The sequence below is a fragment of the Protopterus annectens genome, chromosome 4.part0, assembly GCF_019279795.1.
Source record: "Protopterus annectens isolate FY-2018-M chromosome 4.part0, PAN1.0, whole genome shotgun sequence".
NCBI lineage: Eukaryota > Metazoa > Chordata > Ceratodontiformes > Protopteridae > Protopterus > Protopterus annectens.
The window spans coordinates 978,278,596-978,293,595 of record NC_056733.1 but is presented as its reverse complement, the minus strand read 5'-3'; positions in this window follow the sequence as shown (position 1 = coordinate 978,293,595).

The following is a 15,000-nucleotide window of genomic DNA, read 5'->3' as shown; positions in this document are numbered from 1 at the left end:
CAATGACCCTCTAACACTACGTTCAGTTCATTATAATATATATTCTCATCGAGCACTGACTCATTATCTCACCCTACAATGAGCCTCGAACCCTACCTTCAGTTCCTTATAATATATATTCTCATCGAGCACTGACTCGTTATATCACTCTACAATGAGCCTCGAACCCTACCTTCAGTTCCTTATAATATATATTCTCATCGAGCACTGACTAGTTATTTCACCCTACTATGACCCTCTAACCCTACCTTCAGTTCCTTATAATATATATTCTCATCGAACACTGACTAGTTATCTCATCCTACAATGACCCTCTAACACTACGTTCAGTTCATTATAATATATATTCTCATCGAGCACTGACTCGTTATATCACTCTACAATGAGCCTCGAACCCTACCTTCAGTTCCTTATAATATATATTCTCATTGAACACTGACTAGTTATCTCACCCTACAATGACCCTCTAACCCTACCTTCAGTTCCTTATAATATATATTCTCATCGAACACTGACTAGTTATTTCACCCTACTATGACCCTCTAACCCTACCTTCAGTTCCTTATAATATATATTCTCATCGAACACTGACTAGTTATTTCACCCTACAATGACCCTCTAACCCTACCTTCAGTTCCTTATAATATATATTCTCATGAAGCACTGACTCATTATCTCACCCTACAATGAGCCCCTAACCCTACCTTCAGTTCCTTATAGTAAATATTCTAATGAAGCACTGACTCATTATCTCACCCTACAATGAGCCCCTAACCCTACCTTCAGTTCCTTATAGTAAATATTCTAATGAAGCACTGACTCATTATCTCACCCTACAATGAGCCCCTAACCCTACCTTCAGTTCCTTATAGTAAATATTCTAATGAAGCACTGACTCATTATCTCACCCTACAATGAGCCCCTAACCCTACCTTCAGTTCCTTATAATATATATTCTCATCGAGCACTGACTCATTATCTCACCCTACAATGAGCCTCGAACCCTACCTTCAGTTCCTTATAATATATATTCTCATCAAGTACTGACTCGTTATATCACTCTACAATGAGCCTCGATCCCTACCTTTAGTTCCTTATAATATATATTCTCATCATACGTAACTTACTGCATTAACTAAATTCTTCATGCTCTTTTATCAGCCTGTACAAACAAAACTGCTCCTCGCTTTCCATTGGAAATATGACTGCCATTGTAAATATTATTTCTTTTAATTAATATGACAAACTGCATTTATATTGCTCTGTATACCTTTGTTCTAACTGAAAATCTCTGTAACCAAGATATGTACCACAAGGTTTTAATCTCTTCAGTGGCTTCTTATATTATTATTCTTTGTAATACGGTGGAGCTTTTCTGCCAGGTCCTCCGCTAAAAAAGGGGTTTAGCTCAGTCAGACTATCCAGGTCAAAAAATGTCAAATAAATAAATAAACAAATAAACAATTAAACAAATAAAAAGATGTCCTCAAAGATATAATCAAGGGCATGCATGGTGACAACACTATCATCCTGTTGAAGTTGACCAGGCCAAGGCATTTGACACAAATCCACACTGAGGTATTCAATCAGCACTGTCAGATGTGGCCATAAACAGCTATTGTAGAGCTATTGCAAGTGGGTAGACCAGTAGATCACATATATGGCATCTAAATATGTTCAAATGTGTGACGTGACCTATATCTCATGTCCAGTGATAAGGTCCATACATCAGGACTGTCTGATAGGCCTTTACCTGTCCATTATTTAAGTCACAGGTATCACAAATGACATACAGATCATGTATCCAAACAGCTGTCTGAAGGATTACAAATTGTGGGCAATCATTGACTCCATCTAAGATATTAGTATAATACAGACAGTATCAACACACACCAAACATTGCTGCTGCAATCATGACAACACATGAGATTAAACAAAAGCATGGTGGAATTTGTTACGTCATGAAAAGAATTGCACAACCCAAGGATAATGCAGACATCACACCCTATAAGCAGATAAGTGGTATGTGACCTATGTCTTGGGATAGATGGTACGTCGAACGTCCACCAATATGTGACCACAGTGCTGACTGCTGCCTTGTATGTAACACAACTACTGAATATGTGAAGGACATCCACATCACAGGCCATAATACCGCCACAGATTGCATCCTTCATCACACCAATAACTGAGTACAAGGCACCCTTCTTCATGTACTACCCTACACATCTTCCACCGATGTGTAACTGAAGTGTACCGCCATTGTCACAGTGAGCTGTCACAAATCTTATTGGCCACACCCAGGTATTCTTTTTGTTGCATAAACATTCCTGTCTGATGGAGCAGAACACCCATCAAGGTGTTACACCAGATGCATGTATAGTGCCTGTTCCACTGATGCACACAGTACATACATAGCTGTTTGACAACATTAATGGCATGGATAACATTGATGACAGCATGGATTGTGCTCTCTCTCTCTCTCTCTCTCTCTATATATATATATATATATATATATATAAATATATACCTTGTATGACAGTCACATGATACATATTTTCACTGTGCAGTCTGTAATGTACCATATTGCTATGTGATTGCTGTTCTTGTTACAATTGTCTTCCTTTTACATGCCCTCATCTGCTGTACGTTACAATGTTTCACCAGTCCTCTTTCCCTGTCTTCATTCCTATAATTCGCCTGTGTGCCCCTATTCAATACACATACTTCCCCTGACTATTGATTTTACATGGCAGGCCATGTAAACATACAGATCATTTACACAACTTTTGTACAGAATGCCTGGAACGGGATTTCACGATACTCTGCACTATATACACTGTGCTGTACTTTGTTTGGACCGTATACATAAATATGTGTTAAGTCCCGGTAATCATTGTGACATTCTGCACAATCCCCAGTAATCATTGTGACATTCCGCACAATCCCCGGTAATCTTTGTGACATTCCGCACAATCCCCAGTAATCATTGTGACATTCCGCACAATCCCGCTAACCTACTTTTCCTATCTATGTTGCTTTACATGGTTTCCTGGCCAGCAACAGTGTTGCCAGCCACAAAACCAGACTTGTTTAAGTTTAAACGCAGTGAGCAGCATGAATATGTAATTAGCACTGCTGCTCGCAATGCATCATCGAGCGAAGGCGTAAACTCTCTGTAGGCTTCAAGCTTATTGGATCCCAGTAATAGTATATATATCAGTTTTGCTTAGTGAGATTTTATGAAAATAGGGTCCAGCTTGTGAAGTTACTCACCAAGACTTGAAGACTCAATTTCCGGCAATACTACTCTCCTTTGCTTGCTGATTTTATCATCTCTCTATTTGGACCCCCGAATCTGGACAATTCTGTGAAAATCTGGACAGTTGAGAGGTATGATTGGTAACATATTATATGTAAATTATTAGTTGTTAAAAAATGTTTTTTTATTGTTAGAAATAGCAATTGTTTCACAGCAGTGCTAACCAGTGCATGATCGTCAGATATACATACGTGTGATCGTCACGTCAGATATACATACGTGTGATCGTCACGTCAGATATACATACGTGTGATCGTCACGTCAGATATACATACGTGTGATCGTCACGTCAGATATACATACGTGTGATCGTCACGTCAGATATACATACGTGTGATCGTCACGTCAGATATACATACGTGTGGATTTTCATTAAAAAAGTTACAGAAGCCTTAATAGAATTATAGTCTTAAAGTAAACTTTATATTCAGATTTTTTTTTTCTGCATGAGTTTGCCAATGTGGTATAAGTAATTCTCAAATCCATTTGAAGAAAATATGAACAAAATTGGATGAATTAGTTAATTGATCAATTTATTAACTGATTAATTAAGAGTAATTAAGTACAAAAGGAGGAAATGTAACCTAGAAAATATAAGCCTTACATAAATCCTGTTTTGTTACATAAATCCTGTTTTGTTACATAAATCCTGTTTTGTTACATAAATATAGTTTATTAGATAGATCCTTCATAAATACAGTATTCTCTTTGCTTAGTTTTGGAAATGCAGCCATTTTAAAGCAGGTCCATATCTTCATTTTATAATTCACATTGCTTTACATGCAGCTTTATTGCAAACAGTTAATAACCTTCAGGTCAATAGACTGATAAAGGTGAGCTATGCAGAGCTCACAGTTTCCCAAGGAAACATTACCAGAAGTGATGAGATTTCGTTGTCTCAAGGGAACATTTTGTTGTGTGTCAGAAAGACCTTATAGAGATAGAGACAGACAGGAGACATCCGCAGATTAAACACCTGAAATAATAAATCTTATTTAGATGGTACAAGGCTTGGGAACTAGAGTTAAGGAGGGATGAAAACCTGACAGAGGAGTTTTACAGAGTTTGATATTAAGAGACAAATACGTTCTAGACAGAAGTTCAGTGTTCAGACTTACAGAAATGTGAGTATTCAGAGTGCAGTCTTCAATTACAGACATTTCAGTCTGATTCCGGTCATCAGCACTGTTATTTGAGGCACTTCAAGATTCAATAAAGCCTACACTAAGTCTACACGATATGTATTCAAGAACATTCTTATGACATTTTTTTGTGGTTTCTAGTCACTCAGACAGATTAAACTAAGTGTACGTGTGGTCTACACTTTGTGGTAACCTTTATGAATCCCTGTCAATATTTAAAGCTGCAAGAATATCAGTAGGAAAAGTAAAATTAGGAGGAAGAAGGTGTGAGTTATGTCTGTGTGGTCTGTTCACTCAGAACGGTGTACAGTTAGTGTAGGCTTTATTAAATCGCGGTGTCTGTCTATGCTGCTACCCCCATTGTGTGTTATTGCTTACTACAGGTATCGCATTTGTTGCATAATAAAGGTCATTGATCAAACAGCCAAGGCATTATCGTGACTTTTATTCTGAAAAGTGGAAGGAGACTGAAACAATAAGGTTTGGCACTTTTTCAGTTCAACTCTGTACATTTGGTTGTTTAAATAGAAAAAAATAAACATTAAAAACCATGAGACGGAAAGCAGTACGACTTCTTGCAAAATTAAAATTAATACAGCAGACAAGGTTAGTCGTAACATAAATTACATTTTTTGTCTGTGCATCAGGGGAACGGTTATGTAGAGTGTCAGGCTCATTTAGTAGTATAGTAATACTGACCTAGGGAGTGAGTCATTTATTACAGCTGATACAATTAATTTGTACTCCTGAAGATATGGGTAGTTGAAGATTTTGTTAGAATTCTAACAGAAAATGCAGTTATTTCAATGCTTGGTATGATATGCTTACACTACCAGATAACTTTCCAACTGTGCACAGTATGTGTATATGATTAAATAGATTTTCCAGTACAACATCATAAGTGACACTATTCATGTATCAGCTTGAAAAGTCACACTTATTGTAGCAGGTTTACTAGAATGAGTTGTATGACCCCCTGAGGAAACAGATGCCAAAGATTATTTAATGAGATCCAGAACAAACTGAATTTCTTTTATTTGTATTCTGGGGTAAACACTGATCTCCATGGACTGTTTTCAGAGTCAGCCCAGGAGCAGTGTATGGTTAAGTGACTCATTCAGACTCACACGGGCAATGGAAGCTGAGCGAATCAAACCTTGTGCCACTGCACTGCAGGAAACAGCTTGCTAACAACTCATTAAGCCTCTAAGCCAACTGCCGGATGTAGCACATTGGACCACAAATGTGTAGATTATTTAACGGCCAAAGACCCTGAGATATGAGAAGTTAAAAGATACTAACAGGGAATAATCGATTTTGTTTTGGGAAACAACTATAAAAGACGTGCTATTAATGCATGTCAGAACAAGCAGATGGACAATGCAACTTGTAAATGTAAGTGTAATGAGAGCAGCAGGAAAGGGAGACGCACATGCAGGGTGAATGCAGACGCATGTAGGTTCAATCCTGACAATGTTTACATGAAGTTAAACCATCATGTATTTCTAACGTTAGTAAAAGTGACAGATCTATTTGTTCTTAGTGAGAAAAAAGGAGAATGTGAGATACAAGGGCTGCAATTCCCAACTTCCACAAAGCCAAACAACTTCACAGACAACCGCATTTCACCGAACTCCTGGAAAACTGGCTTACAACTCCAGGTAAGTAACCACTTCGTCACAGTGAAAATACATTAAAACCAAAGCAAATTAAACCCCCCCAAACTAATTATACCAACTCCGAGATCGCACTACAGTGGGGGTAAGGGGCAAAGTTCAACATGGTAGTTACTTACCTGGAGTTATAAGTCAGTGTTTCGAGAGGTCAGTGAAATGCAGTTGTCCATGAAGTAGTCTCGGCATTGTGAAAGTTGTTTATGTGGTATTTTGGTCTTCTAAAGTAGACCCATATATATATATATATATATATATATATATATATATATATATATATATATGTTTGAATGCATAGAGTGAGGGCACGATAGTCCTCAAGCCAGCAGGTGCATTTCTGACTTACTACTTTGTACTGATATGAGGATAAGGATGACCATGTGGTTATCTTATTAAACTCCATCTCAGGTCTCCTGTACACTCTTTCCTGAGCAAAAGTTTAATTCCAAAGTTAAAAGATGAATGGACCTGTTATGAGGGAAGCACTAAAGCACAAGTGTCAGAATGGATTATTTTCCAAGTAGAATTATTTCAGACAATATTTGTATGCAAGCTGAGTAAGAAAGAATATTTGTGTTCTGTGAGAATTGTTTCAGACACTATGCTAAAACTGCTTGCTGCAGCTCTAGGTAAGAAAACACAGCTCTGCTTTCTTATAAACACAAGGATATTATCAAACTTTGCTAGACTAAGAGAACTCTTAGGGTGATATTCATACTCATTCCACGAATGTGTAAAGGCTGTCTGCGCTGTTTTTGAAAGAGCACACAAAGCTGCGATTCATAGAAGCCACTTGTCCTAAATCGTGATGGCCAGAAATAAGCATAAAAGAAATGTTATTATAATGAGATGCAAATGAGACATGATGTAAAACTGTGAATGCTAATAAAGCCTTCTCCACCTACTTATGATTCAGTGTCAAAGTTTCATGTTTTTTTGTGAGGTCCATGAAAATCAGAGTTGCATCTCTTGTATTTACTTTGCGATCCACAGTTATGCTGTCACTTGCTGATAGCCTCGCTATTTCCCAGTGTCAGCTGTTTGTCTTAGCTGAGTCAGAACTTCTTGCACACAGCGGTATTTGCTGACCAAGAAGGTGGAGTACAGGTAGAGGATAATGCACTATAATTTTGATAATTAGGAGATATTTGACGGGTTCAGAGTGGACAGGGATATTGTAAGGTTCTTGGTGAGTATGTATGGCCCCAATAGGGGCACTGGAAGGATGTGTCTTTCTTATCTCTGTGGATACTACGGTATGTGTAACTGTCACTACACTTGTCATTGGGACCTTCCAGAGACAGACTGTGAATGCAATGGATATCTCACAGGCTTTTGCTTCAGGGATATGACAGCAGTTCCTGAATGTACTCTTGACACATGTGGGTCAGTACATCTATGTCCTGGTGCCACCTCAGGACCAAGCCAAGACTATGCATGTCTTTTATGGAGTGGTAAGTTTCCCTGAGGTACTCGATTGGATATATTGCAGCCATACTACAATTAGGATCCCATTCAGTCCATAGGGAGTGATATCACAATAGCGAGGGCTACCTTACATTAATTGTCAGGTAGTTTGGGTAGTGCATGGGGGTGCATCACCAATGTCTCTGCCCAGTACCTTGGTAGTGCACACGATTCCCATATCTGGCACACAAGCGCACTCTGCTACCTTTTCCTGCATGGTAGGATGTCCAATTATAATTTTGTTGTTAAGTATAATATATATATATATATATATATATATATATATATATTTGTTATCATTTAAGTAGTTATGCATGTTAAAAAGTATTGCTTAATGCTAAGCCACTTTTTCTTGTTTTGCCCCCGACCCCGTCTCTCTTTTTTTTTCTTTCAGGTGCTACTGTATATCCACTGTAGCCATGGCTGATGGCACCAGTGAGAAATCCAAGTGGTACTGATTTAGACACAGCTCTGACCTATATTGTCTGACCTATATTGTCAGTGAGACAGACTTCGGGGTCTTGAAGAGTCATTTTAGATGCCTGGATGAATCTGAAAGTGCCCTTTAGTATGACCCAGGTACTGCATGCAGGATGTTTATTGCTTGTTGCATTCTGCACAGCATAATCTTGCACCAGTCTGGTGGTGAAGTGACCCCCTGCTGTCACTGCAGCTCCCATTTCCAGCCCCACTACACCTAATGATGACCAGCCAACAGCAGTATTAAGGGACACCATGCTGCAGGTTTGCACATGGCATATGGCTGCACAGGTAAACAGGGATGATGGTGGCCTAATGGTTAAGGTGCTTGCCTTGCGAACACAAGGTGCAGGGTTTGAGCCTCACAGGGGACAATTGGCTAGGCTTAAAATGGCTCGCAAGGGCAGTTAGCTTAGCACTAATCTATGAACCTATAAAGCGGTGGTGTCTAGTCTGGAACTATGCACCATGACATTCAGGTTAGGGTTCCATCTTTTGTTCAAAGAGGGAGACAGTCACAAGATTACATACAAGAATGGCCAACATACAAGGTAGCCTTCCTCCTAGTAAGGAAAGGACATTGAGGTAGAATCAGTGATTTTAAAGTCATCCTGAGTAAAACAGTCAACTCACAGCATAAATCACTGGCTTCCACAATGAGCTGCAAGCAGTGTTCAGAGAAGGCACTAAGGTCAACATAGACCAGGCTGAAGACCTGTAAGTCAACCGGAGAAAGCACAAGTTCAAGGGATTACTCAAGGCCTTAGCACCTGTAGAAAAAGTGGAAAATATTGAAGTTGAAAAAGAATGGCAGTCAAAACAGCCTGTGTGTGGATGTGAGGACTAGAGATCAGCTATGCAACTGAGCCAAGTATGGAAATAAGGCACATCAGGAAGGTTTAATGGTGGAATGGAGACGTCCAGAAAGTCATCAACGGAAAGAAGGAGTGCAGGAAAAAGTGGGAGATAGAAAACATGGACCAGGCCAGGAAGGAATACTGGTTGGCTAACAAAGAAAAAGGAGTTGAATAGCAAAGAACAAGGACTAAGAGGCATCCTACCAGCTTCTGGAAACTATATCAGGTTAAGCAAAAAATACCAAACGAAGAAAGGCAGGCTGTAAGGCTGAACAGATGTAAACCAGGAAGCCGTTGTTTAAAATGAAACAGATAGCCGTTTATTGAAAACTAAGTAAGCGCTTTCGGTAGGGAAACCTTCCCCACCTTCTTCAGACAACTGTTTTACAAGTCTGATAGAATCTAATGCCCTTAAGTAGTATACAAAAAATGATGACATCACATTCAAACTGTTCCAAATTAATTAATTACTTTAACATATAAAAACACTGAAACTTCAATCACAAACATAAAACAAATATATATCCACATTGAATGCAAAGGAAATATTAATAATGATAATAATAATAATATTATTGATGTTTAAAGCAGCAGCCTAGCAGAATAACATCTCAAAAAGCTTAAAAAATAAACTCTATATATCGTTCTGCAGAATGACCTATCTATTATACTGCAAAAAAGCTCTAACTTATATGTCTATGTTACTGACACACAGTATTATATTGTGTCACTGAATATAAACATATATGCAATATGAAAGATTTTTTAAAATGCTACATGTAATAAAAACAACACTTCACTTGTCCCAACTACTATAAATGTATAATAAATATTTGAATATAATTAACCCATTTAAATATATTTAGATGAATCTAAATTAATAAATATTTAAATAATTTCATCATATATTTATGAAATTAATTTAATTATCTACCTAAAGCCAAAAATCTAAGAAAGCATTTTATGGACAATATCTCATTCAAACCTGGCATGATATATGAGGCAGTACGAATCTGCCAAAACGCTTCCTGTTGTTCTAGAATAATTTGCCAGGGCCCCCCCCCTCACATCAGGTAATATCTGTTGTACCACTGAAAAAAGAAAAGCATGATCCTCATTAACTGAAATGTGTTTAGCTAATGCATTATTTAAATCACTTTTTGCTATAGCATACAGATGTTCATATAATCTTTTTTTGAGTGGTCTATCGGTTTTGCCTATATAAAAGGCCGGACATTTTTTGCAAACTGCCACATAGACCACTCTACTGGAACAACAATTAAATGTGCCATTAATGTGATATTCCTTTCCAGCTAACACGATATTGTTCCCAACATAAACATGTTTGCAAAATTGGCAGCAACCACACTTTCTCATACCAACATTCTTGTGATTAGATTTTGGTTTTCTCAATTCCAGCAATTGCTTCAAATTTTGGCCTTTCCTATAAGTGCAGAAAGTAAACAGAAATGAAATTTTAAAAAGATTACTTTCCATTACTGTTTTAGTGGTCATGTAATGGAAAGTATTCTTTTTAAAATTTAATTTCTGTTTACTTTCTGCACTGATGCCAATGCAATTTCCAGCATAATGCGTAAAAATTGGAAAATAATTTTGGATTATCAACAACTAGTTAGTCGGGTAGGTGCAAAGCCCATTGTTACTTATAGGAGAGGCCAAAATTTGAAGCAATTGCTGGAATTGAGAAAACCAAAATCTAATCACAAGAATGTTGGTATGAGAAAGTGTGGTTGCTGCCAATTTTGCAAACATGTTTATGTTGGGAACAATATCGTGTTAGCTGGAAAGGAATATCACATTAATGGCACATTTAATTGTTGTTCCAGTAGAGTGGTCTATGTGGCAGTTTGCAAAAAATGTCCGGCCTTTTATATAGGCAAAATCGATAGACCACTCAAAAAAAAAAGATTATATGAACATCTGTATGCTATAGCAAAAAGTGATTTAAATAATGCATTAGCTAAACACATTTCAGTTAATGAGGATCATGCTCTTCTTTTTTCAGTGGTACAACAGATATTACCTGATGTGAGGGGGGGTCCCTGGCAAATTATTCTAGAACAACAGGAAGCGTTTTGGCAGATATATCATGCCAGGTTTGAATGAGATATTGTCCATAAAATGCTTTCTTAGATTTTTGGCTTTAGGTAGATAATTAAATTAATTTCATAAATATATGATGAAGTTATTTAAATATTTATTAATTTAGATTCATCTAAATATATTTAAACGGGTTAATTATATTCAAATATTTATTATACATTTATAGTAGTTGGAACAAGTGAAGTGTTGTTTTTATTACATGTAGCATTTAAAAAAATCTTTCATATTGCATATATGTTTATATTCAGTGACACAATATAATACTGTGTGTCAATAACATAGACATGTAAGTTAGAGCTTTTTTGCATAGTATAATAGATAGGTCATTCTGCAGAACGATATATAGAGTTTATTTTTTAAGCTTTTTGAGATGTTATTCTGCTAGGCTGCTGCTTTAAACATCAATAATATTATTATTATTATCATTATTAATATTTCCTTTGCATTCAATGTGGATATATATTTGTTTTATGTTTGTGATTGAAGTTTCAGTGTTTTTATATGTTAAAGTAATTAATTAATTTGGAACAGTTTGAATGTGATGTCATCATTTTTTGTATACTACTTAAGGGCATTAGATTCTATCAGACTTGTAAAACAGTTGTCTGAAGAAGGTGGGGAAGGTTTCCCTACCGAAAGCGCTTACTTAGTTTTCAATAAACGGCTATCTGTTTCATTTTAAACAACGGCTTCCTGGTTTACATCTGTTCAGCCTTACAGCCTGCCTTTCTTCGTTTGGTATTTTTTGCTTTGTTTGGTTTTACTCGTGGTTCTTTTCAACTATATCAGGTTGTAAAGCAAAGACAGAAAGATAAAGAAGATAGACAGACACACTTCATAAAGGATGCAGCAACAACCTGCCCACCAGTGCACAGGATATCAAAGGCAGCTGAAGGAGTACTTCCAGCAGATTCTGAATGAAGAAAACCCTGCAAAAGCTCTACTGCCCCAGACACAGCCTACAATGAGAGAAGAGGAGCCCACCTTAGAAGAAGTAAGAACAGCACTAAGGAGCAGCCGGCTCAGATGAGGTCGCAGCAGATATGATAAAGATGCTGGGTGAGACAGGGAAGAAATCTCCTGATGGTACTGATAGCAGTGTGGAGAGAAAAGCGTATCCCAGATGACTGGAGAATAAGTATACACATGCCAGTGTACAAGAAAAAAGGGGACATTCACAACCCTGGGCAGTACAGACATATCGTATTCCTGTCACATTGCATGAAAGTTCTGGAGAAGGTGATTGATAAACAAATACACAGATCAGTAGAAAGTAAGATGGGAGATGAGCAGTTCATATTCAGATCAAGATGCAGCACAACTGACCCAATGTTTGACATGAGACAGATAATTCAGAATAAACTAGATATGAAGAAAGAGTCCAAATGGACACTCCTTGACTTGGACTTCAAAAAAACGACAAAAAAACTGTTGAAAAACAAAAACAAACAGGAGCAAGTCTAGAGGAGAAATCAGACAAAATCCAGTAGCCCAGTTGTAAGTTGTAAGCACTTGCATCCAACTCCATGACTTGGAGAAAGCATGTGACAAGGTTCCAACAAACCTGATTGGGTAGTACTGCTGTGGTTCAAACTCCTAGAAACATTGGTAGACTTAGCGCAGGCTATGTGCAAGGACCCAATGAGTCAAGCACAAACACTGTTCAGTCTCATAGAGGAGTTCCAAGCATACCTCTCAAATGTACAGATTTTTACAGAATGTTCAGATTTTTGGCTCATAGTTTTGGTGTGTTCCTCATAAAATCTGTGTTTTTTTGGCAAATCACTTGGATAATCTGAGGATTTAAGTCACTAGATAATGGCATACGTATGGGTTTCAGACTTCAAATCCTTCAGAAAATATATGTTAAAACAAACCCTGTGACTCTAGCAATGTTCTAAGTTTATAAGAGCAATATTTAAAATGTGTCCCTATTTTTGGTCCTTTGTTCCCCTGTTTTGCTGGGGTTTGTCCAGATATCTTGCACAATGGGGTTGAGATGTATGGTTCCAAGTGGGAGTGGGTGTGCATCAAGGTTCACCTCTGAGCCCACTGCTGTTCATACTGCTGATGGACTACATTAGCAAATAGGTCAGAGGGGACAGATCAATAAACTTGCAGTATGCAGACAATGTGGCATTGCAGGTAGACTGAGCAAGAACTTCAGCAAAGGATAGGGTGATGGAATGCAAAACTGAAGGCACATGGGATGAAACTAAGTACAGATAAGACAGTAATGGCAGCACATTGGGGAAATCCGATGAGCGTGAGAAATGGGATAGATGGGAAAAGAGTGGAACAATTTAACAACGTCAAGTATAAGGATAGGATGATTAAGGAGAAGAAGGTCTGAATGAGGAGGTTAGAGCTAGAATCAGAGGGACTGCAGCCAACTGGCAAAGAGTGTCAGGGATTGTCTATGACAGAAGGATGCTAAAGAAGCTGAAAAGTGGAAGTTGTGGACAGCAATTAATAAAGAGCTGAAGGACTTTATCTGGGATGGGAAGATGGCAAGAGTCATGTGGGCTCAGCTAATTCTTCCAGTATAACAGGGCAGATTGGGATTACCCAATTTGAAGGGCTATTTCCAAGCTACACAGTTAAGGCTCCTATACATAGCACAAGCAGAAAACTATAATTTGAAGTGGAAAGTGATGCTGATGAAGCAGGGGGGGAGCTCAAGAAATAAGGTGAGACTGTGGTTTTGGATGCAGTTCTTTAAGGAGAGTCACAATAATCATACAGAATATTATATCTATAAACTAGCAAAAAGTATCCTAAGAACTAAGTCAACACAGGACTGGAGAAAGGAGATTCTGCCGATAGGGATGATTTCAATTAGGTATAAGTAATCAAGGTATTGGGAGCAAATGCCTAGAGAGGGAAGGATGCTAGAATGGAAGATGGCAAGACTTTATTTGGACTGCAGGTTAGAGACTGCCTTTCTCTATCAAGGATTGATATCAGAGTATAGGCAAAGAGAAAGAAATGGGGGGGGTCCTAAATGAAAGATCAGCACTGGTAGAGTTTTAAGCAGAATCTGGAATAGAAGCTGCCATTAAAAAGGAATAATTCATAGAGCATATCAAATATTGCATGATAACTATAAGAATGAATGAGGGGAGGTTAGAAAGGATTGGAAAAAGAGATTGGATAAACAATTCACAAAGAAACAATGGGAGGATATATGTATGTCTCCAAATATACAAAAAAATCTAGTAGATTTAAGATTTTTGCTTGGAAATGTCTACATAGATATTTTTATACCCCAAGCTGAGTCCAGAGAATTTTTTGTCAGGCTGACAGCAAATGTTGGAGGTGTGATGGGGAAGAAAGAGGTAATTGGGAACATATTTTCTGGGAGTGTAATGAGTCGGTAGACTTTTAGAGATTCCCTGCAGAATGCACTGTCAGAGGTGTTGGGTGGGCAGATTGGTGTGATGAGGGAGATGATTTTTTCTGAGCTATGGTACAGAATCGGAATTGCCTGGACATAGTAAGACCTTGCTGTGTCTAATTATGGTCGCTGCCAAAAAAGCAATTACTAGAAAATGGAAATCAGAATCTAAACCAACTTCTGTAAAAGTAGTGAATATAGCAACATACAAAAAACAACTGGAAGTGAAATCTTCAGAAAAGGGTAGGAGCAAACTACACAGGAAAAATGGGAATTGTGGGAGCAATACATGCAGGGGAGGAATGAGGTTTGAAAGAAGGGAGGATTTGAATGAGCTACGGAATGTTTATAAGTGATGTATAATGTTTGCAACTCAGAGTGTGTCAGTGTGGGTTGTGATGTGAAATGCTTGCGACTAGGATAGTGCTGTGTGGTTATTTTTATTTATATAAATGTATGATTGCCTATGTCAAAAGTAATGGTTTAATAAAGATGTTTCTTGTTAAAAAAGGCAAGAAATGAATAATTTATGCAATGT